Here is a 16,877-nt window from a genome sequence, read left to right as displayed (position 1 = left end):
ATAGTTTTAAAATGATGAATGTTAATTTGTCTCACTTAATTTAAATTCGAATTATTAACTAGCACTCTCGGCAACGGCCATATCACGCTGAGAACACCGGTTCTCGTCCGATCACCGACGTTAGCAGCGTCGAGCGCAGTCAGTACTTGGGAATACTGCGTGCCGTTGGCTTTTTCACTTTTTTCCTCTTTTAAATTCCAATAGATATGAAAAAAGCAAACATATCTTCTTTTTTTTATTGTTTTATAAAGATGAAGGTTAATTAAATTCAAATTATTAACTAGCACTCTCGGCAATGACCATATCACGCTGAATACACCGGTTCTCGTCCGATCAACGAAGTTAAGCAGCGTCGAGCGCAGTCAGTACTTGGGAGGGAGACCACTTAGGAACACTGCGTGCCGTTGATTTTTTCACTTTTTTTTTCTCTTTTAAATTTTAATAGATATGAAAAAAGCAAACATGTTTTTTTTTGTTATTGTTTTAAAATGATGAAGGTAAATTTGTCTCACTTAATTTAAATTCGAATTATTAACTAGCACTCTCGGCAACGGCCATATCACGCTGAAAACACCGGTTCTCGTCCGATCACCGAAGTTAAGCAGCGTCGAGCGCATACAGTACTTGGGAATACTGCGTGCCGTTGGCTTTTTCACTTTTGTTTCCTCTTTCAAATTCCACCAGATATGAAAAAAGCAAACATATCTTCTTTTTGTTATTGTTTTATAAAGATGAAAGTTAATTAAATTCAAATTATTAACTAGCACTCTCGGCAACGGCCATAACACGCTGAATACACCAGCTCTCGTCCGATAACCGAAGTTAAGCAGCGTCGAGCGCAGTCAGTACTTGGGAGGGCGACCACTTAGGAACACTGCGTGCCTTTAGCTTTTTCACTTTTTATTCCTCTTTTAAATTCCAATAGATATGAAAAAAGGAAACATATTTTCTTTTTGTTATTGTTTTAAAAATATGAAGGTTAATTTGTCTCACTTAATTTAAATTCGAATTATTATCTAGCACTCTCGGCAACGGCCATATCACGCAGAGAACACCGATACTCATCCTATCGCCGACGTTAGCAGCGTCGAGCGCAGTCAGTACTTGGGAATACTGCGTGCCGTTGGCTTTTTCACTTTTGTTTCCTCTTTTAAATTCCACCCGATATGAAAAAAGCAAACATATCTTCTTTTTTTATTGTTTTATAAAGATGAAGGTTAATTTGTCTCACTTAATTTAAATTCGAATTATTAACTAGCACTCTCGGCAAAGGCCATATCTCGCTGCAAACACCGGTTCTCGTCCGATCACCGAAGTTAAGCAGCGTCGAGCGCATACAGTACTTGGGAATACTGCGTGCCGTTGGTTTTTCACTTTTGTTTCCTCTATTAAATTCCACCCGATATGAAAAAAGCAAACATATCTTCTTTTTGTTATTGTTTTATAAAGATGAAAGTTAATTAAATTCAAATTATTAACTAGCACTCTCGGCAACGGCCATATCACGCTGAATACACCGGTTCTCGTCCGATAACCGAAGTTTAGCAGCGTCGAGCGCAGTCACTACTTGGGAGGAAGACCACTTAGGAACACTGCGTGCCGTTGGCTTTTTCACTTTTTTTTTCCTCTTTTAAATTTTAATAGATATGAAAAAAGCAAACATGTTTTCATTTTGTTATTGTTTTAAAATGATGAAGGTTAATTTGTCTCACTTAATTTAAATTCAAATTATTAACTAGCACTCTCGGCAACGGCCATATCACGCTGAATACAGCGGTTCTCGTCCGATCACGAAGTTAAGCAGCGTCGAGCGCAGTCATTACTTGGGAGGGAGACAACTTAGGAACACTGCGTGCCGTTGGCTTATACACTTTTTTTTCCTCTTTTAAATTTTAATAGATATGAAAAAAGCAAACACGTTTTCTTTTTGTTATTGTTTTATAAAGAAGAAGGTTAATTATATTCAAATTATTAAATAGCACTCTCGGCAACGGCCATATCACGCTGAATACACCGGTTCTCGTCCGATAACCGAAGTTAAGCAGCGTCGAGCGCAGTCAGTATTTGGGAGGGCGACCACTTAGGAACACTGCGTGCCGTTAGCTTTTTCACTTTTTTTTCCTCTTTTAAATTCCACCCGATATGAAAAAAGCAAACATATCTTCTTTTTGTTATTGTTTTATAAAGATGAAGGTTAATTTGTCTCACTTAATTTAAATTCGAATTTTTAACTAGCACTCTCGGCAACGGCCATATCACGCTGAGAACACCGGTTCTCGTCCGATCGCCGACGTTAGCAGCGTCGAGCCCAGTCAGTACTTGGGAATACTGCGTGCCGTTGGTTTTTCACTTTTGTTTCCTCTTTTAAATTCCACCCGATTTGAAAAAAGCAAACATATCTTCTTTTTGTTATCGTTTTATAAAGATGAAAGTTAATTTAATTCAAATTATTAACTAGCACTATCGGCAACGGCCATAACACGCTGAATACACCGGTTCTCGTCCGATAACCGAAGTTAAGCAGCGTCGAGCGCATACAGTACTTGGGAGGGAGACCACTTAGGAACACTGCGTGCCGTTGGGTTTTTCACTTTTTTTTCCTCTTTTAAATTTTAATAGATATGAAAAAAGCAAACATGCTTTTTTGTTATTGTTTTAAAATTATGAAGGTTAATTTGTCTCACTTAATTTAAATTCGAATTATTAACTAGCACTCTCGGCAACGGCCATATCACGCTGAATACACCGGTTCTCGTCCGATAACCGAAGTTAAGCAGCGTCGAGCGCAGTCACTACTTGGGAGGAAGACCACTTAGGAACACTGCGTGTCGTTGGCTTTTTCACTTTTCTTTTCCTCTTTTAAATTTTAATAGATATGAAAAAAGCAAACATGTTTTCATTTTTTTAATGTTTTAAAATGTTGAAGGTTAATTTGTCTCACTTAATTTAAATTCGAATTATTAACTAGCACTCTCGGCAACGGCCATATCAAGCTGAAAACACCGGTTCACGTCCGATCACCGAAGTTAAGCAGCGTCGAGCGCAGTCAGTACTTGGGAGGGAGACCACTTAGGAACACTGCGTGCCGTTGGCTTTTTCACTTTTTTTTCCTCTTTTAAATTTTAATAGATATGATAAAAGCAAACATGTTTTTTTACCTCTCCGTGTGACGTAGTCCAGGAGAGGTTCTGTAACGGCCGTGTCTGTGTGTGTGTCTGTCTGGCTGTGTGGGTGTGTGTCTGTCTGTGTGTCTGTCTGTCCGTTGTTACACCCACGTGACCGCGTTCGCAGTTTGCGTATCGGAGCAAACGTGTTCGCCATTTCCGAACTGCTTTCACAGTCACGGAAATGGCTCCTCTACTTGAGTTCTCACACCACCATCTTCTGGTCTATGTCCATCCCACACGGACACCAGTCTGTTCTTACTGGCTTCTAATCACCACCATCTTCTGTTCTTTGTCAATCCCAACATTGACACCAGTCTGCACTTACACTGGCTTCTAACACCACCATCCACTGGTCTTCCGTCTATTCCACATAGACACCAATCTGTATCATTGGCTTCTACTCCATTATCATCGTTTGGTTTTAGGATATACGCGGCGATCAGCTAGGGTTACGAGAAACGTCTAGCCTCCCTAAGGTGGGATCGCCACCAAAGGTTTTCGCAATTGCGCTTTTTCCTTACTATTATAATGGAAACGAATCGTATATATACCCCAAATTTGAAAAAAGCGGGCAAGAGGAGTACCCTTCACTTTAAACGTCAATATTAGCAAAGTTTGAGAAGATAATAGGTATAACTTTATTTTAAACGATTTAACTATTATTAATGTTAATTATTGAAGATTAAAATAATTAAAAATAATTATATTTATTTAAATATTAAAGATAAACCTCTCGTGCAAAGAGAGAGATTATCATTGCCTCCTATATCTACCAAGGCCCGTGCATGCGATATATTTCCTTCGTTGCCTCCTATATCTATCAAGGCCCGTGCATTGTGATGTATTTCATTCATTGCCTCCTATATCTATCAAGGCCCGTGCATTGTGATATATTTCATTCATTGCCTCCTATATCTATCAAGGCCCGTGCATTGCGATATATTTTTCAAAACAACAACAAAAATGGGAAACCCCAACTCAGAAACATAATAACGTTTTTATTGGATACTTAAGTTTATATAATCTTCTTGACACGGAGAGGTAATATTTTGGTTTTCCCAACTTGTTTGTTATTGTTTTAAAATGATGAAGGTTAATTTGTCTCACTTAATTTAAATTCGAATTATTAACTAGCACTCTCGGCAACGGCCATATCACGCTGAAAATACCGGTTCTCGTCCGATCACCGAAGTTAAGCAGCGTCGTGCGCATACAGTAATTGGGAATACTGCGTGCCGTTGGCTTTTTCACTTTTGTTTCCTCTTTCAAATTCCACCAGATATGAAAAAAGCAAACATATCTTCTTTTTGTTATTGTTTTATAAAGATGAAAGTTAATTTAATTCAAATTATTAACTAGCATTTTCGGCAACGGCCATAACACGCTGAATACACCGGTTCTCGTCCGATAACCGAAGTTAAGCAGCGTCGAGCGCAGTCAGTACTTGGGAGGGAGACCACTTAGGAATACTGCGTGCCGTTGGGTTTTTCACTTTTTTTTCCTCTTTTAAATTTTAATAGATATGAAAAAAGCAAACATGCTTTTTTGTTATTGTTTTAAAATTATGAAGGTTAATTTGTCTCACTTAATTTAAATTGGAATTATTAACTAGCACTCTCGGCAACGGCCATATCACGCTGAAAACACCGGTTCTCGTCCGATCACCTAAGTTAAGCAGCGTCGAGCGCATACAGTACTTGGGAATACTGCGTGCCGTTGGCTTTTTCACTTTTGTTTCCTCTTTCAAATTCCACCAGATATGAAAAAAGCAAACATATCTTCTTTTTGTTATTGTTTTATAAAGAAGAAGGTTAATTATATTCAAATTATTAAATAGCACTCTCGGCAACGGCCATATCACGCTGAATACACCGGTTCTCGTCCGATAACCGAAGTTAAGCAGCGTCGAGCGCAGTCAGTATTTGGGAGGGCGACCACTTAGGAACACTGCGTGCCGTTAGCTTTTTCACTTTTTTTTCCTCTTTTAAATTCCACCCGATATGAAAAAAGCAAACATATCTTCTTTTTGTTATTGTTTTATAAAGATGAAGGTTAATTTGTCTCACTTAATTTAAATTCGAATTTTTAACTAGCACTCTCGGCAACGGCCATATCACGCTGAGAACACCGGTTCTCGTCCGATCGCCGACGTTAGCAGCGTCGAGCCCAGTCAGTACTTGGGAATACTGCGTGCCGTTGGTTTTTCACTTTTGTTTCCTCTTTTAAATTCCACCCGATTTGAAAAAAGCAAACATATCTTCTTTTTGTTATTGTTTTATAAAGATGAAAGTTAATTAAATTCAAATTATTAACTAGCACTCTCGGCAACGGCCATATCACGCTGAATACACCGATTCTCGTCCGATAACCGAAGTTAAGCAGCGTCGAGCGCAGTCATTACTTGGGAGGGCGACCACTTAGGAACACTGCGTGCCGTTAGCTTTTTCACTTTTTTTTTCCTCTTTTAAATTCCAATAGATATGAGAAAAGCAAACATATTTTCTTTTTGTTATTGTTTGAAAAAGATGAAGGTTAATTTGTCTCACTTAATTTAAATTCGAATTATTATCTAGCACTCTCGGCAACGGCCATATCACGCTGAGAACACCGGTTCTCGTCCGATCGCCGACGTTAGCAGCGTCGAGCGCAGTCAGTACTTGGGAATACTGCGTGCCGTTTGCTTTTTCACTTTTGTTCCTCTTTCAAATTCCACCAGATATGAAAAAAGCAAACATATCTTCTATTTGTTATTGTTTTATAAAGATGAAAGTTAATTAAATTCAAATTATTAACTAGCACTCTCGGCAACGGCCATATCACGCTGAATACACCGATTCTCGTCCGATAACCGAAGTTAAGCAGCGTCGAGCGCAGTCATTACTTGGGAGGGAGACAACTTAGGAACACTGCGTGCCGTTGGCTTTTTCACTTTTTTTTCCTCTTTTAAACTTTAATAGATATGAAAAAAGCAAACACGTTTTCTTTTTGTTATTGTTTTAAAATGATGAGGGTTAATTTGTCTCACTTAATATAAATTCGAATTATTAACTAGCACTCTCGGCAACGGCCATATCACGCTGAAAACACCGGTTCACGTCCGATCACCGAAGTAAAGCAGCGTCGAGCGCATACAGTACTTGGGAATACTGCGTGAAGTTTGCTTTTTCACTTTTGTTTCCTCTTTTAAATTCCACCAGATATGAAAAAAGCAAACATATCTTCTTTTTCTTATTGTTTTATAAAGAAGAAAGTTAATTAAATTCAAATTATTAACTAGCATTCTCGGCAACGGCCATATCACGCTGAATACACCGGTTCTCGTCCGATAACCGAAGTTAAGCAGCGTCGAGCGCAGTCATTACTTGGGAGGGAGACCACTTAGGAACACTGCGTGCCGTTGGCTTTTTCACTTTTTTTTCCTCTTTTAAATTTTAATAGATATGTAAAAAGCAAACAGGTTTTCTTTTTTGTTATTGTTTTAAAATGATGAAGGTTAATTTGTCTCACTTAATTTAAATTCGAATTATTAACTAGCACTCTCGGCAACGACCATATCACGCTGAATACAGCGGTTCTCGTCCGATCACCGAAGTTAAGCAGCGTCGAGCGCAGTCAGTACTTGGGAGGGAGACCACTTAGGAACACTGCGTGCCGTTGGCTTTTTCACTTTTTTTTCCTCTTTTAAATTTTAATAGATATGATAAAAGCAAACATGTTTTTTTACCTCTCCGTGTGACGTAGTCCAGGAGAGGTTCTGTAACGGCCGTGTCTGTGTGTGTGTCTGTCTGTCTGTGTGTCTGTGTGTCTGTCTGTGTGTCTGTCTGTCCGTTGTTACACCCACGTGACCGCGTTCGCAGTTTGCGTATCGGAGCAAACGTGTTCGCCATTTCCGAACTGCTTTCACAGTCACGGAAATGGCTCCTCTACTTGAGTTCTCACACCACCATCTTCTGGTCTATGTCCATCCCACACGGACACCAGTCTGTTCTTACTGGCTTCTAATCACCACCATCTTCTGTTCTTTGTCAATCCCAACATTGACACCAGTCTGCACTTACACTGGCTTCTAACACCACCATCCACTGGTCTTCCGTCTATTCCACATAGACACCAATCTGTATCATTGGCTTCTACTCCATTATCATCGTTTGGTTTTAGGATATACGCGGCGATCAGCTAGGGTTACGAGAAACGTCTAGCCTCCCTAAGGTGGGATCGCCACCAAAGGTTTTCGTAATTGCGCATTTTCCTTACTATTATAATGGAAACGAATCGTATATATACCCCAAATTTGAAAAAAGCGGGCAAGAGGAGTACCCTTCACTTTAAACGTCAATATTAGCAAAGTTTGAGAAGATAATAGGTATAACTTTATTTTAAACGATTTAACTATTATCAATGTTAATTATTGAAGATTAAAATAATTAAAAATAATTATATTTATTTAAATATTAAAGATAAACCTCTCGTGCAAAGAGAGAGATTATCATTGCCTCCTATATCTACCAAGGCCCGTGCATGCGATATATTTCCTTCGTTGCCTCCTATATCTATCAAGGCCCATGCATTGTGATGTATTTCATTCATTGCCTCCTATATCTATCAAGGCCCGTGCATTGAGATATATTTCATTCATTGCCTCCTATATCTATCAAGGCCCGTGCATTGCGATATATTTTTCAAAACAACAACAAAAATGGGAAACCCCAACTCAGAAACATAATAACGTTTTTATTGGATACTTAAGTTTATATAATCTTCTTGACACGGAGAGGTAATATTTTGGTTTTCCCAACTTGTTTGTTATTGTTTTAAAATGATGAAGGTTAATTTGTCTCACTTAATTTAAATTCGAATTATTAACTAGCACTCTCGGCAACGGCCATATCACGCTGAAAATACCGGTTCTCGTCCGATCACCGAAGTTAAGCAGCGTCGAGCGCATACAGTAATATGGAATACTGCGTGCCGTTGGCTTTTTCACTTTTGTTTCCTCTTTCAAATTCCACCAGATATGAAAAAAGCAAACATATCTTCTTTTTGTTATTGTTTTATAAAGATGAAAGTTAATTTAATTCAAATTATTAACTAGCATTCTCGGCAACGGCCATAACACGCTGAATACACCGGTTCTCGTCCGATAACCGAAGTTAAGCAGCGTCGAGCGCAGTCAGTATTTGGGAGGGCGACCACTTAGGAACGCTGCGTGCCGTTAGCTTTTTCACTTTCTTTTCCTCTTTTAAATTCCAATAGATATGAAAAAAGCAAACATATTTTCTTTTTGTTATTGTTTTAAAAAGATGAAGGTTAATTTGTCTCACTTAATTTAAATTCGAATTATTATCTAGCACTCTCGGCAACGGCCATATCACGCTGAGAACACCGGTTCTCGTCCGATCGCCGAAGTTAAGCAGCGTCGAGCGCAGTCAGTACTTGGGAATACTGCGTGCCGTTGGCTTTTTCACTTTTGTTTCCTCTTTTAAATTCCACCCGATATGAAAAAAGCAAACATATCTTCTTTTTGTTATTGTTTTATAAAGATGAAGGTTAATTTGTCTCACTTAATTTAAATTCGAATTATTATCTAGCACTCTCGGCAACGGCCATATCACGCTGAGAAAACCGGTTCTCGTCCGATCGCCGACGTTAGCAGCGTCGAGCCCAGTCAGTACTTGGGAATACTGCGTGCCGTTGGTTTTTCACTTTTGTTTCCTCTTTTAAATTCCACCCGATTTGAAAAAAGCAAACATATCTTCTTTTTGTTATTGTTTTATAAAGATGAAAGTTAATTTAATTCAAATTATTAACTAGCACTATCGGCAACGGCCATAACACGCTGAATACACCGGTTCTCGTCCGATAACCGAAGTTAAGCAGCGTCGGGCGCAGTCATTACTTGGGAGGGCGACCACTTAGGAACACTGCGTGCCGTTAGCTTTTTCACTTTTTTTTCCTCTTTTAAATTCCAATAGATATGAGAAAAGCAAACATATTTTCTTTTTGTTATTGTATGAAAAAGTTGAAGGTTAATTTGTCTCACTTAATTTAAATTCGAATTATTAACTAGCACTCTCGGCAACGGCCATATCACGCTGAAAACACCGGTTCACGTCCGATCACCGAAGTTAAGCAGCGTCGAGCGCATACAGTACTTGGGAATACTGCGTGCCGTTTGTTTTTTCACTTTTGTTTCCTCTTTTAAATTCCACCAGATATGAAAAAAACAAACATATCTTCTTTTTGTTATTGTTTTATAAAGATGAAGGTTAATTAAATTCAAATTATTAACTAGCACTCTCGGCAACGGCCATATCACGCTGAATACACCGATTCTCGTCCGATAACCGAAGTTAAGCAGCGTCGAGCGCAGTCATTACTTGGGAAGGAGACAACTTAGGAACACTGCGTGCCGTTGGCTTTTTCACTTTTTTTTCCTCTTTTAAATTTTAATAGATATGAAAAAAGCAAACACGTTTTCTTTTTGTTATTGTTTTAAAATGATGAGGGTTAATTTGTCTCACTTAATATAAATTCGAATTATTAACTAGCACTCTCGGCAACGGCCATATCACGCTGAAAACACCGGTTCACGTCCGATCACCGAAGTAAAGCAGCGTCGAGCGCATACAGTACTTGGGAATACTGCGTGAAGTTTGCTTTTTCACTTTTGTTTCCTCTTTTAAATTCCACCCGATATGAAAAAAGCAAACATATCTTCTTTTTGTTATTGTTTTATAAAGATGAAGGTTAATTTGTCTCACTTAATTTAAATTCGAATTTTTAACTAGCACTCTCGGCAACGGCCATATCACGCTGAGAACAGCGGTTCTTGTCCGATCGCCGACGTTAGCAGCGTCGAGCCCAGTCAGTACTTGGGAATACTGCGTGCCGTTGGTTTTTCACTTTTGTTTCCTCTTTTAAATTCCACCCAATTTGAAAAAAGCAAACATATCTTCTTTTTGTTATTGTTTTATAAAGATGAAAGTTAATTTAATTCAAATTATTAACTAGCACTATCGGCAACGGCCATAACACGCTGAATACACCGGTTCTCGTCCGATAACCGAAGTTAAGCAGCGTCGAGCGCAGTCATTACTTGGGAGGGCGACCACTTAGGAACACTGCGTGCCGTTAGCTTTTTCACTTTTTTTTCCTCTTTTAAATTCCAATAGATATGAGAAAAGCAAACATATTTTCTTTTTGTTATTGTATGAAAAAGTTGAAGGTTAATTTGTCTCACTTAATTTAAATTCGAATTATTAACTAGCACTCTCGGCAACGGCCATATCACGCTGAAAACACCGGTTCACGTCCGATCACCGAAGTTAAGCAGCGTCGAGCGCATACAGTACTTGGGAATACTGCGTGCCGTTTGTTTTTTCACTTTTGTTTCCTCTTTTAAATTCCACCAGATATGAAAAAAACAAACATATCTTCTTTTTGTTATTGTTTTATAAAGATGAAGGTTAATTAAATTCAAATTATTAACTAGCACTCTCGGCAACGGCCATATCACGCTGAATACACCGGTTCTCGTCCGATAACCGAAGTTAAGCAGCGTCGAGCGCAGTCAGTACTTGGGAGGGCGACCATTTAGGAACACTGCGTGCCGTTAGCTTTTTCACTTTTTTTCCTCTTTTAAATTCCAATAGATATGAAAAAAAGCAAACATATATTCTTTTTGTTATTGTTTGAAAAAGATGAAGGTTAATTTGTCTCACTTAATTTAAATTCGAATTATTATCTAGCACTCTCGGCAACGGCCATATCACGCTGAAAACACCGGTTCACGTCCGATCACCGAAGTTAAGCAGCGTCGAGCGCATACGGTACTTGGGAATACTGCGTGCCGTTGGCTTTTTCACTTTTGTTTCCTCTTTCAAATTCCACCAGATATGAAAAAAGCAAACATATCTTCTTTTTGTTATTGTTTTATAAAGATGAAAGTTAATTATATTCAAATTATTAACTAGCACTCTCGGCAACGGCCATATCACGCTGAAAACACCGGTTCACGTCCGATCACCGAAGTAAAGCAGCGTCGAGCGCATACAGTACTTGGGAATACTGCGTGAAGTTTGCTTTTTCACTTTTGTTTCCTCTTTTAAATTCCACCAGATATGAAAAAAGCAAACATATCTTCTTTTTGTTATTGTTTTATAAAGAAGAAAGTTAATTAAATTCAAATTATTAACTAGCATTCTCGGCAACGGCCATATCACGCTGAATACACCGTTTCTCGTCCGATAACCGAAGTTAAGCTGCGTCGAGCGCAGTCATTACTTGGGAGGGAGACCACTTAGGAACACTGCGTGCCGTTGGCTTTTTCACTTTTTTTTCCTCTTTTAAATTTTAATAGATATGTAAAAAGCAAACAGGTTTTCTTTTTGTTATTGTTTTAAAATGATGAAGGTTAAGTTGTCTCACTTAATTTAAATTCGAATTATTAACTAGCACTCTCGGCAACGGCCATATCACGCTGAAAACACCGGTTCACGTCCGATCACCGAAGTTAAGCAGCGTCGAGCGCATACGGTACTTGGGAATACTGCGTGCCGTTGGCTTTTTCACTTTTCTTTCCTCTTTCAAATTCCACCGGATATGAAAAAAGCAAACATATCTTCTTTTTGTTATTGTTTTATAAAGATGAAAGTTAATTAAATTCAAATTATTAACTAGCACTCTCGGCAACGGCCATATCACGCTGAATACACCGGTTCTCGTCCGATAACCGAAGTTAAGCAGCGTCGAGCGCAGTCAGTACTCGGGAGGGCGACCACTTAGGAACACTGCGTGCCGTTAGCTTTTTAACTTTTTTTCCTCTTTTAAATTCCAATAGATATGAAAAAAGCAAACATATTTTCTTTTTTTTATTGTTTGAAAAAGATGAAGGTTAATTTGTCGCACTTAATTTAAATTCGAATTATTAACTAACACTCTCGGCAACGGCCATATCACGCTGAAAACAACGGTTTACGTCCGATCACCGAAGTTAAGCAGCGTGGAGCGCATACAGTACTTGGGAATACTGCGTGCCGTTGGCTTTTTCACTTTTGTTTCCTCTTTCAAATTCCACCAGATATGAAAAAAGCAAACATATCTTCTTTTTGTTATTGTTTTATAAAGATGAAAGTTAATTAAATTCAAATTATTAACTAGGACTCTCGGCAACGGCCATATCACGCTGAATACACCGGTTCTCGTCCGATAACCGAAGTTAAGCAGCGTCGAGCGCAGTCACTACTTGGGAGGGAGACCACTTAGGAACACTGCATGCCGTTGGCTTTTTCACTTTTTTTCCTCTTTTAAATTTTAATAGATATGAAAAAAGCAAACATGTTTTCTTTTTGTTATTGTTTTAAAATGATGAAGGTTAATTTGTCTCACTTAATTTAAATTCGAATTACTAACTAGCACTCTCGGCAACGGCCATATCACGCTGAAAACACCGGTTCACGTCCGATCACCGAAGTTAAGCAGCGTCGAGCGCATACAGTACTTGGGAATACTGCGTGCCGTTTGTTTTTTCACTTTTGTTTCCTCTTTTAAATTCCACCAGATATGAAAAAAACAAACATATCTTCTTTTTGTTATTGTTTTATAAAGATGAAGGTTAATTAAATTCAAATTATTAACTAGCATTCTCGGCAACTGCCATATCACGCTGAATACACCGGTTCTCGTCCGATAACCGAAGTTAAGCAGCGTCGAGCGCAGTCAGTACTTGGGAGGGCGACCACTTATGAACACTGCGTGCCGTTAGCTTTTTCACTTTTTTTTCCTCTTTTAAATTCCAATAGATATGAAAAAAGCAAACATATTTTCTTTTTGTTATTGTTTGAAAAAGATGAAGGTTAATTTGTCTCACTTAATTTAAATTCGAATTATTAACTAGCACTCTCGGCAACGGTCATATCACGCTGAAAACAACGGTTCACGTCCAATCACCGAAGTTAAGCAGCGTCGAGCGCATACAGTACTTGGGAATACTGCGTGCCGTTGGCTTTTTCACTTTTGTTTCCTCTTTCAAATTCCACCAGATATGAAAAAAGCAAACATATCTTCTTTTTGTTATTTTTTATAAAGATGACAGTTAATTAAATTCAAATTATTAACTAGCACTCTCGGCAACGGCCATATCACGCTGAGTACACCGGTTCTCGTCCGATAACCGAAGTTAAGCAGCGTCGAGCGCAGTCATTACTTGGGAGGGAGACCACTTAGGAACACTGCTTGCCGTTGGCTTTTTCGCTTTTTTTTCCTCTTTTAAATTTTAATAGATATGAAAAAAGCAAACACGTTTTCTTTTTGTTATTGGTTTAAAATGTTGAAGGTTAATTTGTCTCACTTAATTTAAATTCGAATTATTAACTAGCACTCTCGGCAACGGCCATATCACACTGAAAACACCGGTTCTCGTCCGATCACCAAAGTTAATCAGCGTCGAGCGCATACAGTACTTGGGATTGCTGCGTGCCGTTTGTTTTTTCACTTTTGTTTCCTCTTTTAAATTCCACCAGATATGAAAAAAACAAACATATCTTCTTTTTGTTATTGTTTTATAAAGATGAAGGTTAATTAAATTCAAATTATTAACTAGCACTCTCGGCAACGGCCATATCACGCTGAATACACCGGTTCTCGTCCGATAACCGAAGTTAAGCAGCGTCGAGCGCAGTCATTACTTGGGAGGGAGACCACTTAGGAACACTGCTTGCCGTTGGCTTTTTCGCTTTTTTTTCCTCTTTTAAATTTTAATAGATATGAAAAAAGCAAACACGTTTTCTTTTTGTTATTGGTTTAAAATGATGAAGGTTAATTTGTCTCACTTAATTTAAATTCGAATTATTAACTAGCACTCTCGGCAACGGCCATATCACGCTGAAAACACCGGTTCAAGTCCGATCACCGAAGTTAAGCAGCGTCGAGCGCATACAGTACTTGGGATTACTGCGTGCCGTTTGTTTTTTCACTTTTGTTTCCTCTTTCAAATTCCACCAGATATGAAAAAAGCAAACATATCTTCTTTTTGTTATTGTTTTATAAAGATGACAGTTAATTAAATTCAAATTATTAACTAGCACTCTCGGCAACGGCCATATCACGCTGAGTACACCGGTTCTCGTCCGATAACCGAAGTTAAGCAGCGTCGAGCGCAGTCATTACTTGGGAGGGAGACCACTTAGGAACACTGCTTGCCGTTGGCTTTTTCGCTTTTTTTTCCTCTTTTAAATTTTAATAGATATGAAAAAAGCAAACACGTTTTCTTTTTGTTATTGGTTTAAAATGTTGGAGGTTAATTTGTCTCACTTAATTTAAATTCGAATTATTAACTAGCACTCTCGGCAACGGCCATATCACACTGAAAACACCGGTTCTCGTCCGATCACCAAAGTTAATCAGCGTCGAGCGCATACAGTACTTGGGATTACTGCGTGCCGTTTGTTTTTTCACTTTTGTTTCCTCTTTTAAATTCCACCAGATATGAAAAAAACAAACATATCTTCTTTTTGTTATTGTTTTATAAAGATGAAGGTTAATTAAATTCAAATTATTAACTAGCACTCTCGGCAACGGCCATATCACGCTGAATACACCGGTTCTCGTCCGATAACCGAAGTTAAGCAGCGTCGAGCGCAGTCAGTACTTGGGAGGGCGACCACTTATGAACACTGCGTGCCTAGAGCTTTTTCACTTTTTTTTCCTCTTTTAAATTCCAATAGATATGAAAAAAGCAAACATATTTTCTTTTTGTTATTGTTTGAAAAAGATGAAGGTTAATTTGTCTCACTTAATTTAAATTCGAATTATTAACTAGCACTCTCGGCAACGGTCATATCACGCTGAAAACAACGGTTCACGTCCGATCACCGAAGTTAAGCAGCGTCGAGCGCATACAGTACTTGGGAATACTGCGTGCCGTTGGCTTTTTCACTTTTGTTTCCTCTTTCAAATTCCACCAGATATGAAAAAAGCAAACATATCTTCTTTTTGTTATTTTTTATAAAGATGACAGTTAATTAAATTCAAATTATTAACTAGCACTCTCGGCAACGGCCATATCACGCTGAGTACACCGGTTCTCGTCCGATAACCGAAGTTAAGCAGCGTCGAGCGCAGTCATTACTTGGGAGGGAGACCACTTAGGAACACTGCTTGCCGTTGGCTTTTTCGCTTTTTTTTCCTCTTTTAAATTTTAATAGATATGAAAAAAGCAAACACGTTTTCTTTTTGTTATTGGTTTAAAATGATGAAGGTTAATTTGTCTCACTTAATTTAAATTCGAATTATTAACTAGCACACTCGGCAACGGCCATATCACGCTGAAAACACCGGTTCACGTCCGATCACCGAAGTTAAGCAGCGTCGAGCGCATACAGTACTTGGGATTACTGCGTGCCGTTTGTTTTTTCACTTTTGTTTCCTCTTTCAAATTCCACCAGATATGAAAAAAGCAAACATATCTTCTTTTTGTTATTGTTTTATAAAGATGACAGTTAATTAAATTCAAATTATTAACTAGCACTCTCGGCAACTGCCATATCACGCTGAGTACACCGGTTCTCGTCCGATAACCGAAGTTAAGCAGCGTCGAGCGCAGTCATTACTTGGGAGGGAGACCACTTAGGAACACTGCTTGCCGTTGGCTTTTTCGCTTTTTTTTCCTCTTTTAAATTTTAATAGATATGAAAAAAGCAAACACGTTTTCTTTTTGTTATTGGTTTAAAATGATGAAGGTTAATTTGTCTCACTTAATTTAAATTCGAATTATTAACTAGCACTCTCGGCAACGGCCATATCACACTGAAAACACCGGTTCTCGACCGATCACCAAAGTTAAGCAGCGTCGAGCGCATACAGTACTTGGGATTACTGCGTGCCGTTTGTTTTTTCACTTTTGTTTCCTCTTTTAAATTCCACCAGATATGAAAAAAACAAACATATCTTCTTTTTGTTATTGTTTTATAAAGATGAAGGTTAATTAAATTCAAATTATTAACTAGCACTCTCGGCAACGGCCATATCACGCTGAATACACCGGTTCTCGTCCGATAACCGAAGTTAAGCAGCGTCGAGCGCAGTCAGTACTTGGGAGGGCGACCATTTAGGAACACTGCGTGCCGTTAGCTTTTTCACTTTTTTTTCCTCTTTTAAATTCCAATAGATATGAAAAAAGCAAACATATTTTCTTTTTGTTATTGTTTGAAAAAGATGAAGGTTAATTTGTCTCACTTAATTTAAATTCGAATTATTATCTAGCACTCTCGGCAACGGCCATATCACGCTGAGAACACCGGTTCTCGTCCGATCGCCGACGTTAGCAGCGTCGAGCGCAGTCAGTACTTGGGAATACTGCGTGCCGTTTGCTTTTTCACTTTTGTTTCCTCTTACAAATTCCACCAGATATGAAAAAAGCAAACATATTTTCTTTTTGTTATTGTTTGAAAAAGATGAAGGTTAATTTGTCTCACTTAATTTAAATTCGAATTATTAACTAGCACTCTCGGCAACGGTCATATCACGCTGAAAACAACGGTTCACGTCCGATCACCGAAGTTAAGATGCGTCGAGCGCATACAGTACTTGGGAATACTGCGTGCCGTTGGCTTTTTCACTTTTGTTTCCTCTTTCAAATTCCACCAGATATGAAAAAAGCAAACATATCTTCTTTTTGTTATTGTTTTATAAAGATGAAAGTTAATTAAATTC

General features: G+C 38.4%; 1 non-coding gene and 36 pseudogenes across 1 annotated transcript; all 37 read left to right on the top strand.

The window, feature by feature from the left end:
- Window positions 1-291: 291 nt before the first annotated feature.
- Window positions 292-410, top strand: LOC149597697 (5S ribosomal RNA; annotated as a pseudogene).
- Window positions 411-546: 136 nt separating this feature from the next.
- On the top strand, window positions 547-649 carry LOC149597696 (5S ribosomal RNA; annotated as a pseudogene).
- A 122-nt stretch (window positions 650-771) lies between these two features.
- Window positions 772-890, top strand: LOC149597695 (5S ribosomal RNA; annotated as a pseudogene).
- Window positions 891-1,489: 599 nt separating this feature from the next.
- On the top strand, window positions 1,490-1,608 carry LOC149597694 (5S ribosomal RNA; annotated as a pseudogene).
- A 138-nt stretch (window positions 1,609-1,746) lies between these two features.
- On the top strand, window positions 1,747-1,864 carry LOC149597693 (5S ribosomal RNA; annotated as a pseudogene).
- Window positions 1,865-1,986: 122 nt separating this feature from the next.
- On the top strand, window positions 1,987-2,105 carry LOC149597692 (5S ribosomal RNA; annotated as a pseudogene).
- A 360-nt stretch (window positions 2,106-2,465) lies between these two features.
- Window positions 2,466-2,584, top strand: LOC149597691 (5S ribosomal RNA; annotated as a pseudogene).
- A 134-nt stretch (window positions 2,585-2,718) lies between these two features.
- On the top strand, window positions 2,719-2,837 carry LOC149597690 (5S ribosomal RNA; annotated as a pseudogene).
- A 138-nt stretch (window positions 2,838-2,975) lies between these two features.
- Window positions 2,976-3,094, top strand: LOC149597689 (5S ribosomal RNA). Its single transcript, XR_016378575.1, has one exon. It is a non-coding gene; the product is annotated as a 5S ribosomal RNA (ribosomal RNA).
- A 1,439-nt stretch (window positions 3,095-4,533) lies between these two features.
- Window positions 4,534-4,652, top strand: LOC149597688 (5S ribosomal RNA; annotated as a pseudogene).
- Window positions 4,653-4,786: 134 nt separating this feature from the next.
- LOC149597687 (5S ribosomal RNA) lies at window positions 4,787-4,889 on the top strand (annotated as a pseudogene).
- A 122-nt stretch (window positions 4,890-5,011) lies between these two features.
- On the top strand, window positions 5,012-5,130 carry LOC149597686 (5S ribosomal RNA; annotated as a pseudogene).
- Window positions 5,131-5,490: 360 nt separating this feature from the next.
- LOC149597685 (5S ribosomal RNA) lies at window positions 5,491-5,609 on the top strand (annotated as a pseudogene).
- A 361-nt stretch (window positions 5,610-5,970) lies between these two features.
- On the top strand, window positions 5,971-6,089 carry LOC149597684 (5S ribosomal RNA; annotated as a pseudogene).
- Window positions 6,090-6,451: 362 nt separating this feature from the next.
- On the top strand, window positions 6,452-6,570 carry LOC149597683 (5S ribosomal RNA; annotated as a pseudogene).
- A 138-nt stretch (window positions 6,571-6,708) lies between these two features.
- Window positions 6,709-6,827, top strand: LOC149597682 (5S ribosomal RNA; annotated as a pseudogene).
- Window positions 6,828-8,041: 1,214 nt separating this feature from the next.
- Window positions 8,042-8,144, top strand: LOC149597681 (5S ribosomal RNA; annotated as a pseudogene).
- A 122-nt stretch (window positions 8,145-8,266) lies between these two features.
- On the top strand, window positions 8,267-8,385 carry LOC149597680 (5S ribosomal RNA; annotated as a pseudogene).
- A 137-nt stretch (window positions 8,386-8,522) lies between these two features.
- Window positions 8,523-8,625, top strand: LOC149597679 (5S ribosomal RNA; annotated as a pseudogene).
- A 360-nt stretch (window positions 8,626-8,985) lies between these two features.
- Window positions 8,986-9,104, top strand: LOC149597678 (5S ribosomal RNA; annotated as a pseudogene).
- A 362-nt stretch (window positions 9,105-9,466) lies between these two features.
- Window positions 9,467-9,585, top strand: LOC149597677 (5S ribosomal RNA; annotated as a pseudogene).
- Window positions 9,586-10,185: 600 nt separating this feature from the next.
- Window positions 10,186-10,304, top strand: LOC149597676 (5S ribosomal RNA; annotated as a pseudogene).
- A 362-nt stretch (window positions 10,305-10,666) lies between these two features.
- LOC149597675 (5S ribosomal RNA) lies at window positions 10,667-10,785 on the top strand (annotated as a pseudogene).
- A 137-nt stretch (window positions 10,786-10,922) lies between these two features.
- LOC149597674 (5S ribosomal RNA) lies at window positions 10,923-11,025 on the top strand (annotated as a pseudogene).
- A 347-nt stretch (window positions 11,026-11,372) lies between these two features.
- Window positions 11,373-11,491, top strand: LOC149597673 (5S ribosomal RNA; annotated as a pseudogene).
- A 137-nt stretch (window positions 11,492-11,628) lies between these two features.
- Window positions 11,629-11,731, top strand: LOC149597672 (5S ribosomal RNA; annotated as a pseudogene).
- Window positions 11,732-11,853: 122 nt separating this feature from the next.
- Window positions 11,854-11,972, top strand: LOC149597671 (5S ribosomal RNA; annotated as a pseudogene).
- Window positions 11,973-12,333: 361 nt separating this feature from the next.
- Window positions 12,334-12,452, top strand: LOC149597670 (5S ribosomal RNA; annotated as a pseudogene).
- Window positions 12,453-12,813: 361 nt separating this feature from the next.
- Window positions 12,814-12,932, top strand: LOC149597669 (5S ribosomal RNA; annotated as a pseudogene).
- Window positions 12,933-13,293: 361 nt separating this feature from the next.
- Window positions 13,294-13,412, top strand: LOC149597668 (5S ribosomal RNA; annotated as a pseudogene).
- A 362-nt stretch (window positions 13,413-13,774) lies between these two features.
- On the top strand, window positions 13,775-13,893 carry LOC149597667 (5S ribosomal RNA; annotated as a pseudogene).
- A 362-nt stretch (window positions 13,894-14,255) lies between these two features.
- LOC149597666 (5S ribosomal RNA) lies at window positions 14,256-14,374 on the top strand (annotated as a pseudogene).
- Window positions 14,375-14,742: 368 nt separating this feature from the next.
- On the top strand, window positions 14,743-14,855 carry LOC149597665 (5S ribosomal RNA; annotated as a pseudogene).
- Window positions 14,856-14,992: 137 nt separating this feature from the next.
- LOC149597664 (5S ribosomal RNA) lies at window positions 14,993-15,095 on the top strand (annotated as a pseudogene).
- Window positions 15,096-15,216: 121 nt separating this feature from the next.
- Window positions 15,217-15,335, top strand: LOC149597663 (5S ribosomal RNA; annotated as a pseudogene).
- A 362-nt stretch (window positions 15,336-15,697) lies between these two features.
- On the top strand, window positions 15,698-15,816 carry LOC149597662 (5S ribosomal RNA; annotated as a pseudogene).
- Window positions 15,817-16,178: 362 nt separating this feature from the next.
- LOC149597661 (5S ribosomal RNA) lies at window positions 16,179-16,297 on the top strand (annotated as a pseudogene).
- Window positions 16,298-16,877: the final 580 nt, after the last annotated feature.

This window comes from Phalangium opilio, unplaced genomic scaffold (assembly GCF_054372755.1).
Source record: "Phalangium opilio isolate 3A_F unplaced genomic scaffold, DU_Popi_V2 ptg000360l_1, whole genome shotgun sequence".
NCBI classification, from domain to species: domain Eukaryota; kingdom Metazoa; phylum Arthropoda; class Arachnida; order Opiliones; family Phalangiidae; genus Phalangium; species Phalangium opilio.
Note: the sequence above shows the minus strand (reverse complement) of the source record. Positions and strands in the feature narration are given on the sequence as shown.